Below are 13,882 nucleotides of genomic sequence, written 5' to 3' on the forward strand. Positions count from 1 at the left end.
CTAATGATCTGTTGTTGGTTGGTGTTTATTTTAACGGTGTTTGCATTCTAAAATAATATTTGCGCCTTTTCTGTTTATATTTTTTTCTCGATTATTCAGATTTATTTTTCTTCCTTTTTCCAAAAATGAAAAATAATAAATCAGTAGAAAGAGCATGCACAAGTTGCAAAAACAAAAATAAGGCAAAACCAACGCAAAATAAAATATACAAAGGAACAGAAATGAAGGCTAAATACTTTTTTCGGCCTATACATTGCCTCATTAGGCGTCAGAGTATTAAGACATAGCCTACATAAACATTAATACAGCACCTATTTCATATCAATTTTTTGTGGGTCATCTACACACATCTTTATTTTCAAGTCATGCCAATGTCAGTTTAAGTCGAATAAATTAGAAAAAGTGAAAGTAATGAAAAAAATATGAAAAAATAGATAAATACAAATGAAACAAAATAGATAACAATTATAGATATATATATATATACAAACTTCTATATAATGTCTTTTTTTTCGTCCTCCTCTCTTCACTCTTTTCTTCTTCTAAGTATTTTTTTTTTTAGAATGATAACTTCTTGTTTCTTCGTGTCATGTGCTGAAATTTCCCCCTGCTAAAGCTTGGCATGGTGTGGTTAGGAGAATAGCCATGCTCCATGTTATTTGAATCAACAGGTAGAATGAATAAATTCATGCTATTTATTAAGTTTGCCTTAATTCGTATAAGGAATTTATATATCTTGGTAATTTCTTAAATGCCAATACCTTTAAGTAAAAGTCTAGTCAAATAATTTCAAATTCTTGTTCATTCATAATACAACTAACAGTTAAAAGAGAAATATGGGAAAGGCATTAATGTATCAAACACGAAAAGGGCTGTATAAAGATGACGAAAGTCGAACGAAAGCGAGCAGTTAACATTTATCGCACTATAATGAGATGTCCGTGACACCGGCTTAATATTGGCAAAATTTGTTATTTCATTTGTGTTGCTATGGAAACAGAGTATCATAATCATGTTACAAACGCTCTTTCCATCTATTCTATATGAGCCGATCCCTACCATCAACCATACCCACAACTACATCTATATTATTATCACTCATTATTTCATGTGGTTGTCAACCCTCCCCCTCTCCTCCCCCCCCCCCTCCCTCTTCTCTCTCCCCTCCCTCTCTCTCTCTCTCTTTCTTTCTCTCTTTCTTTCTTTCTTTCTTTTCCTTCTTTCGTTATATCCCCTGCCTAGTTGTCTGTCTCCCCTCATGCACTCTGCTCTCTCTGTCTCCCTCTAAATTATAAAAATATCCTATCTTTTCTGAGTATATGTCACACTCTACATAATTTTTTCACAGTGATTTCGATAATTAATATTAATAGAATTTAAAAACAAATAACAAAAACGTACAAGCAATAGTTATATCAAAGTGGATAGCTTTGAAATAAATGTAGCCCACACTCATTTATTTTCAATTACATATTTTTTGAGACTCTGAATTTCATGGATTAAACATGAATCTAAATTAGCTGTGAATCTTATTGGTTTGAATTTAAACCAGGGATTCTCAAATGGTGGCACGCGCGCCACTTGTGGCGCACCGAGCCTTGCGGAGTGGCGCTTGGGAGCAGGTATAAAAAAAAAGAACGTAAAAATAAGGAAAAATTGGTGAGAAAAAATGTATCTACCAGTAACCTGGAAATAAGGATTTGGTGATCATTTTAATACAAAGAGAAAACAAAAACTCTTTACTTGACACTTAATTGCTAATTGATTTCCTCAAATTTTGTCAAATTTAGCACTCGATAACCTGTCACTCACCTGTCACTGGTAATTTTTATTTTAATATTCTTATTGTGTAGTTTGTTGGCATTTGTATTTCTTCTGTTGATATTAATTAGAGCCCCTCTGGGCAATTTAAAAGGCCTCATATTCCAAAACTTCTGGGGGCTCTGCCCCCTCGACCCCCATCAGGGGCCTCTGGACCCCCTCCGCTGATACATTGCTGGTTTGCGTAATGGATAGTGCGGGGGATAGTGGAGCATTACAGATTCTCAACAAGAAATGTGGCGCTTCAAAAAAATTAATTGAGAATGGCTGATTTAAACCATTTCATTTTTCATAATCTTTATGATTCGATATGAAACTAAATTTTGATGTGTCACTATCTACATAAGATTTGAATACCTCTAATTTCGACTGTACCGTCAAACATGAGAGTTGCCTATACATGACGCTATATGAAGCGGGAGTTAATAAATCACTATTACCTTGGTCATCGTTTCATATTTTGACATTTTCTAAAATGTATCTCAAACAGACTGTCGAGAAATATGTGTGAGAAAAGTAAACACATCCTATTAGCTATCCAATATTAAGTTGCTTTCTCGTCTTTAACAGTAACATGTGCAGAGAAATCAATATTTGTTTGCTTTCTTTTCTTCACGTTTCACACGATTTCCGTGTAACTTGCACTTATCATATGACACACCCATGATGTTATCAACTTACCGATGCTGATTTTTTATTTCGTGATAGAATTATACCAATGTGCATCAAGTTGTGTTTGATGTTTAATTTAGTGATTCATTTCTCGTTCGACGAAAGCGGGTTATTTCATGTCAAGATTCGTTCGCCAAAATCATATGTAAATAAACCTTCATAATTAACTGTGACATAAATCGTTAAGGTTTTAAAAGTAGCAGCAACAGGAGTAGTAGTAGTAGTAGTAGCAACAGCAGAAGCAGTAGTAGTAGTAGTAGTAGTAGTGGTAGTGGTAGTAGTAGTAATAGTAATAGTAGTATTAGTAGTAGTAGTAGTAGTATTGGTAGTAGTAGTAGTAATAGTAGTAGTAGTAGTAGTAGTAGTAGTAGTAGTAGTAGTAGTAGTAGTAGTAGTAGTAGTAGTAGTAGTAATAGTAGTGGTAGTGGTAGTAGTAGAAGTAGTAGGAGTAGTAGTAGTACCAGCAGCAGCAGCAGCAGTAGTAGTAGTAGTAGTAGTAGTAGTAGTAGTAGTAGTAGTAGTAGTAGTAGTAGTAGTAGTAGTAGTATTTGTAGTGGTAGTAGTAGTATAGTAGTAGTAGTAGTAGTAGTAGTAGTAGTAGTAGTAGTAGTAGCAGCAGCAGCAGCAGCAGCAGCAGAAGCAGCAGTAGTAGCAGTAGTAGTAGTAGTAGTAGTAGTAGTAGTAGTAGTAGTAGTAGTAGTAGTAGTAGCCCAGCAGCAGCAGCAGCAGTAGTAGTAGTAGTAGTAGTAGTAGTAGTAGTAGTAGTAGTAGTAGTAGTAGTAGTAGTAGTAGTAGTAGTAATAGTAGTAGTAGTAGTAGTAGCAGCAGTAGTAGTATAGTAGTAGTAGTAGTAGTAGTAGTAGTAGTAGTAGTAGTAGTAGTAGTAGTAGTAGTAGTAGTAGTAGTAGTAGTAGTAGTAGTAGTAGTAGTAGTAGTAGTAGTAGTAGTAGTAGTTTCAATCGTGGCGCGAGTCGTGAAAGTGGGGATTCGTTATTAATGTCAATTTATACTACTTGAAATCAACATAATTTCTAATTAGACATTCTGGTTAAAGACTATGATGAAACGGTTTGCAAACAAAATAAAATGACCATCTGTGTTACTTTGCCGTCGTTCAACCAAACCCTGTATAAAATGTCTTTAGACCAATCCATTCATTCATATTTAATATTCTTTGTGAGTCAATCGTCAGCAATATGAAGGTGCGATTTGAAAACCTGTTGCCTTTGTAGTTCATACATTCAGTAGAATATCAAGTAAATTTGTGTCCCTGTGTTTGTACAAAACTATGAAAATTCCTACCATTTTGAGTCATTTAAACTAGAATCATGCAATTAACTTGAATACATTGTTTTTCATCGAGATCTAAACTGTTAACTCAAAGATAAATTCGATTGCCAATAGAGTTCTTAAGACACTTGCCCACACCCCCGGGGCAGCACCAGAGGGAAATGAGAGATCGTCCTAATGATTTCAAGTAGTGAAAAAAGAGGGGAGATAAGAGAAGAAAAGAATGAATAAGAGTCTGAAAATAAGAGGTCTGGGACTGTAGCGCCATAAAATCATTATACTTCAATTAAAAAAAAAATATGACGTCTTGCCCCTCAAATATCATGGCACCGCCCCCCCCCCTATGAGACGATAATTTTGAAACGAGCACAAAGGAAAACAAAACTGCAAGTCATACTACCTGTATCAATGCGGGTATATATGCAGATTATACACAGTATCTTAGACGTGAAGGCTCCTCCTCTTACCAAGCTTATTCCATTTTCATCCAGGTTTTACCAGAGACTTCTTCCTCCATCTCTCCCTCTCTCACATCTTATCTCTCTCTCTGGTATTTTCTTATTGTAAGTAAAAATTGTGAAGTAATATGTTCGTCTGTGTTCGTCATTGAAATGGTATCATTTTTTGTCACTTTATCCATCTCCTAATTGTTGTCCCTTTCGCAAATAAACCTTTTTTCTTGTCCCTTTTCCTCTTGGTTGTAAGAAACTAACATAGCACTGACATGAGAATGTGTGGATGGTGATAAATGTGATGTCAAAACGAGCATAGTAACACTCTATTTTTGTGTGAGATTTAAATATAAATCTTTAGGATTGATATCAAAACACTAGCCGATCTGGATGTATTTAATTTATTTTTGTGGTCATAGTATATTCTTTGAATTTGTATTTACGTTTTCTCAACACCATGCACGTGCTATCAAATGAAGATTTCAACAATATTTTGGTAGGTAATGTGGCGTGGACCTGTCCACGGAGGATTATCTATTGTTTACTGGGGGTGCTGTGACAATACTCAGCACCCCCAGTAACAATAGAATAATCCTCCGTGGACAGGTCCATGAAATGTAGCTGTGAATAGATGATCTCCATACTTATTGCTATAGGTAATATTCATATTCGGTAATAATTGTGTTAAGAAAAAAAAAAAAAAGATGCAATATTCTACTACTACGTCATGCCTTGTTGGTGATGTATATATCAAACTTACCATTAATCATCTTAAAACATAATTTGTATCCACAGTGTTACTATTATGAAAGGAATATACATAATTGGAAGTGTCTTATTTTCGTAGTTTTACAGAATAGGCCTACCAGTCTTTTAAATCATAATTGACATGATCATATCAGATCTTAATCACTTGATATCATGTCTGTGCTTCGTACGCTGCATGGGAGTAATACAGGCATACAATAATGAACATTTTTTTATAATGAGCAGTTACTAAACATATTTTTTAATGATAGTTTTACATGAAAATATAAATGTTTACATGTCGTTGTTTACACGAACAATTGCAAGTCGTTATCTGGTTCTCCGTATTATCGTGCCTATCCCCGGATCCCTCTTGCTAACTTACCAATTAAGCTATTTTTTCTTAAAAACGTGTTTAACATAATAGTGACTTGCATGAAACTCCCGTGTGATCTGATGTATCACTGGATGGTACAGGCTCGATCGATCATTTTCAGTTATATCCCGATCCCATTAACCATTGTTTGATTTGTATATGAGACGGCCTTCAATGTCTCACTTTGCTGTATGTTGCATTGTTGTAAAACATTGTGAAGTAGAGATTATTCATTTTTATAGCGACAAAGCAACAACCAACCACAAAAAAATGAAGGTTGATGAATAATCCACCTTAAGTTACTGATGGAGGTACCGAATTATCTTCTAATATCTGATTTATATGTATGTATGTATGTATATATATATATGTATGCATGTATATATATATGTATATATATATATATATATATATATATATAAGTCCGTAAATCCCCAAAGTGTGCAGAAAACGAATGTTCCACATGCTATTATTGTATTTTAAAGAAAGTAAGCCTTTCTCGCGGTCACATGACTATTCAATAAAGTGCATCTCTCTATTCTATGAGAAGATAATCAAATTTAGCCTGATGTATAATTGACTACATTGTAATGAAATCGATTTTTCTTGTTTCACAAACAAGAACGTTGCCCATACTATATTTCTCAGCTCGCAAGGGACAACGAGAGGGATCGAGGGAGAGACGGTGGGGTGTGAATTGGATATAGATTCATTAAGCACTCTTTCTTTATTCCCATCTTATTCAATCTCTCTCCCCCGTCCCTCCCCCATATCTTCCCTTCCTTTGTCTCCTTAACGTCTACCCCCCCCCCCCCAACAAAAAAATAATAAAAAGAATTTAAAAAAATAAATAAATAAAAATATAGAGGGGGAAGTGGCGCGCAAATATTGGGGGAGGGGGTCGACAATCGTGGTGGAAATGAGGAGATAGGAGGAAACGAGTGACACTCGATATCAGCCGGAAAGCAGCAGAAATGAGTTGGAACGATTATCTTGCATGGATAACAGTTATTGTTAAAATTCCAATCAAGCGTTATCGTACAGCTACAAGACTGAGGAAAGGAAAGAAAACATGTCAAAGCAAGGCCAAGTACACACACCTTCAAGACATTGAATATAAGATGCGATTGACCTTTATCAGAATGGAAACATAACACGATATATATAACATGACTTTCAGGGTCCGTATCAACCAAAGAAATTTCCAATAAAGGCCATTCTTAAATCGATTTTGTTTACATTTGAGTTTTAAAAAAATTCCTCTCCACAGAATTTCCACAAAAATTGAGCATAAAAATGCAGCTCAATTTAGTATCGAATATTTTTGTCAACATCTCAAATATCGAATAACATTGGTTGCATTATCACGACCTTAAAATGCTACAAAAAGCAGGCTAAAGGCTCATTTAAATTAAAATCAGAATTATCATTATAGGTACGCACATAAATATCATAACATAATTGTGGTGCCAAGATTTCGTACTGAAAACATGGTTTGACTTTGATTTTTTTTAAAGACTTTAAGATGTATAACCCACATTTTCTTATAATCTTGATTACTGTGTTAGAATGACAAAGGCTAACTATTAAGTCTGGCTATCGTCACCGGTTACTTGGCAGTATGGCTTACAGTGTATACACAATAAGAAAGAGATGTACAAACTTCATTTTTCTTTATAAATGCCACCAAAGCATCCAATGTTTAGTGCAGCGTTTCACCTATTAAAAGGCGCAAAATGCAAACTCGTGTATACGAAATGCATCCAACGCACACTTAAAGATGCAATTTCTAAGGAGGCGAAACTGTTGCATCAACTGGATGCGAATTTGCTTAGAAGTGAACTCTGCACCTTTCCATGCAGAATGTAACATGATGTTAGCTTACTGCACATTTAATCATGCATGAACGACCTAGACCTTCCTTCAGGTTGCAAAGTTACACCCATAATAGCCGCTGAAGTTGACATGTCTGAAATCAGATCACCTTTTTTTTCTTTCTTTTTTTGTTTACATACATCTTTGGTGTTAATGACATGTATCTATCCATAGTTATTATGATCACAAACGTGAACGGTGAAACTTCATCAAATTCATCACATCTCGGTTTGATTACTTCAAATTAGCTTATTCATGATGTTAGGGTTGACCATATAAGGGGGCCTGTGAAATAATTTGACGAGGGGTGTTGGTTTTGAAAAGAAATACAAGCAAAACAAAAACAAACAGCACCATCGCTTCCCAGAGCCATGCATGCCCTTACAGCTATCTTCGTGTTTATCAAATCACAAATTTACATTGGATTTATTTCTTTGTTGCTCTGACATTATTTTGAATGAAATACGGCACCGAACTCAAGAGTTAAAAAAAAATTAATACATAATAAGCCGCATCATCAACCAAAATACACATTATACTAATCCGAATCTTGTATTGTTTTTCACATGATTCCTGATCAATACATTTCTCTTTTATAGTCATAGGAAAAAAAAGAAAATATTTCAGTAATGACACGTACTGTGGTAAGTAGCGCTCTTTACCACAAACCCATGAAAACATCTTTACATTGTCAAGAAGATAATTTCCTTCAGGATGTATTGGTTGGGATTGATAAACCACGGGTCCAACAGGATAAAGAAGAGAATCCTACAGATTTTTTTTAATATCAAAGTTCAACTATACCCAGAAAAGATATGTGATAGAAGTTAGAAGTATTTTCTATCGGTCAACGCATTGTACAAGACCAGCGCCGAAGACGGGGAATACAACGCGGCATAAAAACCACACAAGAGGATCAATAATCAATATTGATGATGAAAATTCTGTCGTCAAACTATTAATTCATTCATTCATTTATTGATTCCACTTTTAAAACAAATAACATAATATACATAACAAATGTATTCGTAAACATAGTGTATCAAAGATCAAATTAAATATCTAACATAAGTATTTAAACATAAGGTACACTACAAAATGTAAAAAAAAGTGAGGAGCCTAAATAAAAAGCAGAGCTTGTAGAAAATTAGGCTCCCATTGGGAGAAAATATAAGTTGTTACTTTGGGCGAACAAATGTGGAAACGGAATACATATTTATTACATTGAATGTTTTACACAAAATATATCGAAAGGCATCAAGTAACCAGAAAATGATGAAGTAGAAAAAGAATAACAATAGTAAGATAAAATGAAATTGGAATACGACCAAAAGATGGAGGGGGGAGTCAAGGGATAAATAATAGAGTATAATAAAGAAAGAATAGAAAAACATAATTATAATTATAATTATTATTATTAATATTATTATTATTTGCAGTCATCAGTACGATCCAGCATTGTACCTCTCTAAGATGTATAACTTAAGCTTGCGTTTGAAACAATTGAGAGAGGGGGCTATCAACCAGTTCGTTATCTAGGCTGTTCCAGAATTTGGGTCCTGTTGAAGTAAAAGTGCTATTTGCAAAAACGGTTCGGGTTTGTGGGAGGTGGTAATGATTAGCTTGTCTAGTTGAATGGGAATGTAAAATTAAATTGCGTTGAAATAATGGCGCAAAGGCATCTGGTAAATTGTCATTCTTAAGTTCGAACATAAATATACCAAGGTTGTACAAATATAAATCAGATAGTTTCAAGATTTTGCAATTATAAAAAAGGTTGTTTGTATGAGCACGAAATCCAGCGTTATTGATTATTCTTATAACACGCTTTTGGACAATGTTAATTTTATCCAAGAGGGTTTTGGAGCTATAAACTATAAACTATAAACGGTTTACCTCAAAGCATATGGATGTTTAAGATATTTATGATATAATTGAAATTTGAATTTGAATTAAACTCTTAAAATAATAAAACTAAGGCCCCAGGAGGTTGACTTCCGTCCAAGTCTTGATCAAACTATTTACACATGATTTATATATAGGACACATTTTATTGATATAGATTATTACCCATTGTGGATAAATATTGAAAAAGAAAAAAATTAATATAAACGGGGTAAAAAATAAACGATTATATAAAATCTATTATTTCTATTTAGAAAAATGGGGAAGTAATTTTTTATTAATCTTCCATGCCCATAAAAATACGTGATATTGACAACCGATGCAATGTTTTAAATTTCTTTCATTCTAAATTGATTTACCCATTGTTTTAATTATAACATGTTGTCTTTTTGACTTTATATATCGTCTTTCTTCTGGTCTCTCTTTCACTGTAATTTTTTAATTGTAATCTAAATCTTCATACACTTAAAAAAAAGGTTTACCCAATATTGGGTAAAATGGGAACATGCATGTTGGTTGAGTAAAAAAATAGATAAAAGACCCAGTATTTTGTAAATTTTACGCAATGTTGCGTTGAAATACCCAAATATGGGGTAAAAAAAGTAAACATGCATATTCCCTTTTTACCCAATAATGGGTATTTTTTTACTCGTGTTTTAAAAGTGTAAAATAATGTTATTTTACTTTTTTCTTCATTTTGCCTTAGACTTTTGTGCTATAAGCATTTCATATTAGGATGTAATCTTATTTATTTCTTAAACTACATGTACGTTATGTTCCTATGCTTAGAAAGGGCTTTATCTTTCAATGTTTATCATTTTATGCACAGACTTATCAAAAACAGCTACTGAATAGGCCCTGTCGTGATGATATGTTACTAAATTAGATAGAACGTTGGGTAAACAAAATATGTTGTTACGCGGAAAACCGTGGCTGTTTTAATTATCTATTTTAACTTCATGAGGCCAAACCGAGGAGAATGGTCTGAAGGTTTGTTTAAAATATCAATGTAAAAATTCACAAACTTATTGTTTTAATTCAAGTAAAATCAAAACTACGTCATAATTACCAAAGTAAAAATATTATTATTTGCGTCAGTGCAGATAATGAGTAAAACAAAATGAAGGGCTGAACATATCGTACGGGGACAATTTCTATAGTCGCACCAGAGCAACAAAAACAAAGAAAAAATATGAATGCATTTATAAATATGAAGATCTAATTTTTCATCATATAATTATTATAGTCATAAAATATTTTCACATTTTCCCCTTTTGCCTTTCATTTCCTCTCTTTTTCTTTTTGTTCATCACGGCCATGGAACTTTTGAGGGGCAACTGGCCAGTATTACGTCAGTGACTTGCGCATGTCTTAGTTCGTAAATGCCTTTCAAGAGAAGAAATATGAAAGTTAATAATTTACTTGTTCGATGAGTAGACATAGCTTTGTAAATCAGTGAATGTTATATCAAGCACACGTTAAACCAAAAGTTATTGCTGACATTAACATGAAATAGCACCTAAATTGAACGGCTACTGAACGGAAACGGAACACTTTGATAAAATGTTGGTGAAATTAGAGACATGCGTAATTGGTGTACGTTAGATCTCCTTAGAATGGTTTGATTTTCTCTTGGATCTTCCCAGATGACTATGATTATCAATTATTTTGTTCTTATGAATTTCGTTGTTCAGCTATGGTGTACATCTTTATATACTTTATCTGTTCTAACTTTACGCTTCTATACCCTAGTAGTTTAATGCCATTAAACTCTGTCACTGTACTGGAATATTTCGAAAGGACAATGTTGTAGAGATGATGAAAGTACACCATAGGCGAGGAGTTTTGCTCCAAGCGTCGAAAGTCGTGTCAAAACTGCCTTAACACATTTACTTGACTGAGTACAATGTTTAGATTCATTCTTTGTGCATTATTTTCTGAGATCATTCTATCTTTACCGTCGGCCTTTCTTCCTTGGTAGGCAGGCTTCAATATTGTTAAATGTAATTAGGTAAAGTGTGATGTATTTTAATCAAATTGATGGTATAGCTTGTAACGCAATACTGCGCTTATCGGAATTGTTGATTAATACCCTAGTCACACTAAAGAGTGAAATAAAGACACCAGCTTGACCGATCACTGACCAAACACTGATAACAATAGGTAGGTTTGCCCGAGGTGTGCGGCTGCTCCATGGTGGTGTGACCGCTGTCTCAGCTCGTCACGCAAAACTTATTCTATTGAAATGATTAATTTTCTGGAGTGGTTCAACTCTTGTATACAGTTTTAATCTATAACGTCTAGCGGCTATACAAAATTATTTGTGTCACTCATAAAAGCGTTGCTTAGTTTCATAACAAAATGAAAAACGGTTAACATACTTCCATATCAGGTTAGGATATGATAGGCTGTCAAAAGAGTCCGAAATAAGTCTCGATTATAATTCTTTCAATTTTAAACTACATAAAAGAAAAATCAGGGAAACCGTAAGAAGTTTATGTTAACTGCTGTTTAATATAGTAATCATACGATATATAAATGCATTATTATGATTATTTGGCAACTTTATGTTGGTGGACGACCTTTTCATTAAGAGTCCTAGTCATTAATAACAGTTATTGTCACAAGAAGTGTCACACCAGAATCAAACCAATCGCTTAAAGTTGTGATAAGAATACCAATACCTTTCTATTATTCTACTGAGATATTATATTAAGGATTGTTAGATGTTAATATATATATATATATATATATATATATATATATACATATAATCATTGCAGAATACAATGTTTTAGTATACTGCATAGTGATATGCATAAAATACTAATTCACAAACATAAATTCGTTTGATGCACTTCAATCTTAGACTATAATATAATTATATTGGATTTTTTTCAATCTATTATACGAAAAAACTATATTTTGAACGACAGAAATTTTGATTGGGAATAAACTTGATATATGAATTACTATTATTCCTGTAAGCAAAGGTATAGCAAGAGCACAACTTGAAATCCTTCTTACAAAATATTACAATAATATCATGATCTTATACATGTATCAGACTGCTTTTTTTTTCTTTCAATGCATATCCCCTGTTTTAGTACTAGACAATATTCTTCTCTTTAAATATAGATGCATAAATAAATATCACGTGTATCTTTCTTTAGATAATCAAAGACATTCAGGCATAAATTACAAGATTTTCTCCTATCGTGGATTTATATAAATTAATCAAGGCTGATTTCACATGTAAGGAGAGTTGACTTATAGAGGGAGAGAACGAGAGAGGGAGAGGGATAGCGGAATGGGTGGAAAGAGAGGGAGAGAGCTTGTCGACGGAGAAAATGAATATGATGCTATCGACAGTTATACCAAAAGGGGTTGTCAATCACACCTTATCGCCTTTTTTCTCTCTTACGAGTCACCTTGTTGAGAGCAGTTTCCATAATATCACGCTCATGCAGTTGTCATGGTAACATGAAGGCATCATTTAGTGTATGGCTAGAGTATATGGTACATGATCACACTGGCTTTGATGGTTAGTAATTACATTACCAATACCTTCCCAACATCCCACACAGCTACATCAGTAAAACTACTCAATTCGATTATCGCATGACCTTTGTTTATTAAAAAGGAACCACTATGAAATTTGTTGATTGCTAATGCCCCGGTTTGAATTTTATTTCAGATCTCTACCGACTAGTCTATTTTTTAAACTGAATGTTTGGTAGACAATTTGAAAGGGGATATGGTAAATAATGTTTCGCGTTTTGACGTAACAGATGATACGAACGTAATATTTATATTTTTTTCATTTACGTTGAAAAGAAAGTCAAAACAAATTCGTGCCTTTTAAAGTATAGATTTTTTAAATGTTTCCTTTGTTTTCTTTTGACATATACTTATTTTCTGCATTTTCAACGAAACGTTCATTAAAGCAAATATTTTTATTAAAGAAGCAAATAAGATATTAATAATTTTAATGAAAACGTATCAAAAGTTAATAAGAACATCAACATGAAAGAATTTTCACATGTTAAATATTTTGTTTCATGAGCGGTGCATCCTTTTATTTCATATTTCAGGCTCTACGTATATATTAAAACAGGTTTTGTCAAAGTAACCAATCTGCTGGTGAATGTATCCGACCGATCGAACAATAAATAACAACCAAAATTCTGGTAGATTCTAACCACTTAATATTGGTCGATTTTGACCACTTTTGTCGTAAGAACACAAATCATATTCGCCGCCGACGCATTTCTTATTTTGGCCAGTCCTTTTTAAGCTTTTTTCTCCCACACTATGAGGAATGGATTCTCGTTTCTTGTAATGTAAGAATTTTTATGAGTACGACTTTGAATATTTCCAGACGAAGAACCATACAATATTGAGAGTCACCGTCGCCATCATCATCAATACCTATTTCAATTGTGTTAACAGACAAGTTTTTGACTTCGTATACAATGCGACTGAACCTGCAATCGTATTATAAACCGATGTTATACCTAGCTCTTTATCATCCTTGAAATATTTTTTAAAGTCTTTTTTCTTCTCATGTATAATCTTCATTACTTAAGGAATGCACGTAATACAAGCCTTGTTTTGTGTGGATTTCTCTTTTTCAATACTCTATTAGTTATGCAGTGTGTCAAGCATATACCTCTAACCTAGTTATGGCGATAAAGAAAGATAAAAAAATTAATACTGCATGTTGATAAAAGATATTTTTCTT

Source organism: Lytechinus pictus, unplaced genomic scaffold (assembly GCF_037042905.1).
Source record: "Lytechinus pictus isolate F3 Inbred unplaced genomic scaffold, Lp3.0 scaffold_19, whole genome shotgun sequence".
In the NCBI taxonomy this organism is placed as follows: domain Eukaryota; kingdom Metazoa; phylum Echinodermata; class Echinoidea; order Temnopleuroida; family Toxopneustidae; genus Lytechinus; species Lytechinus pictus.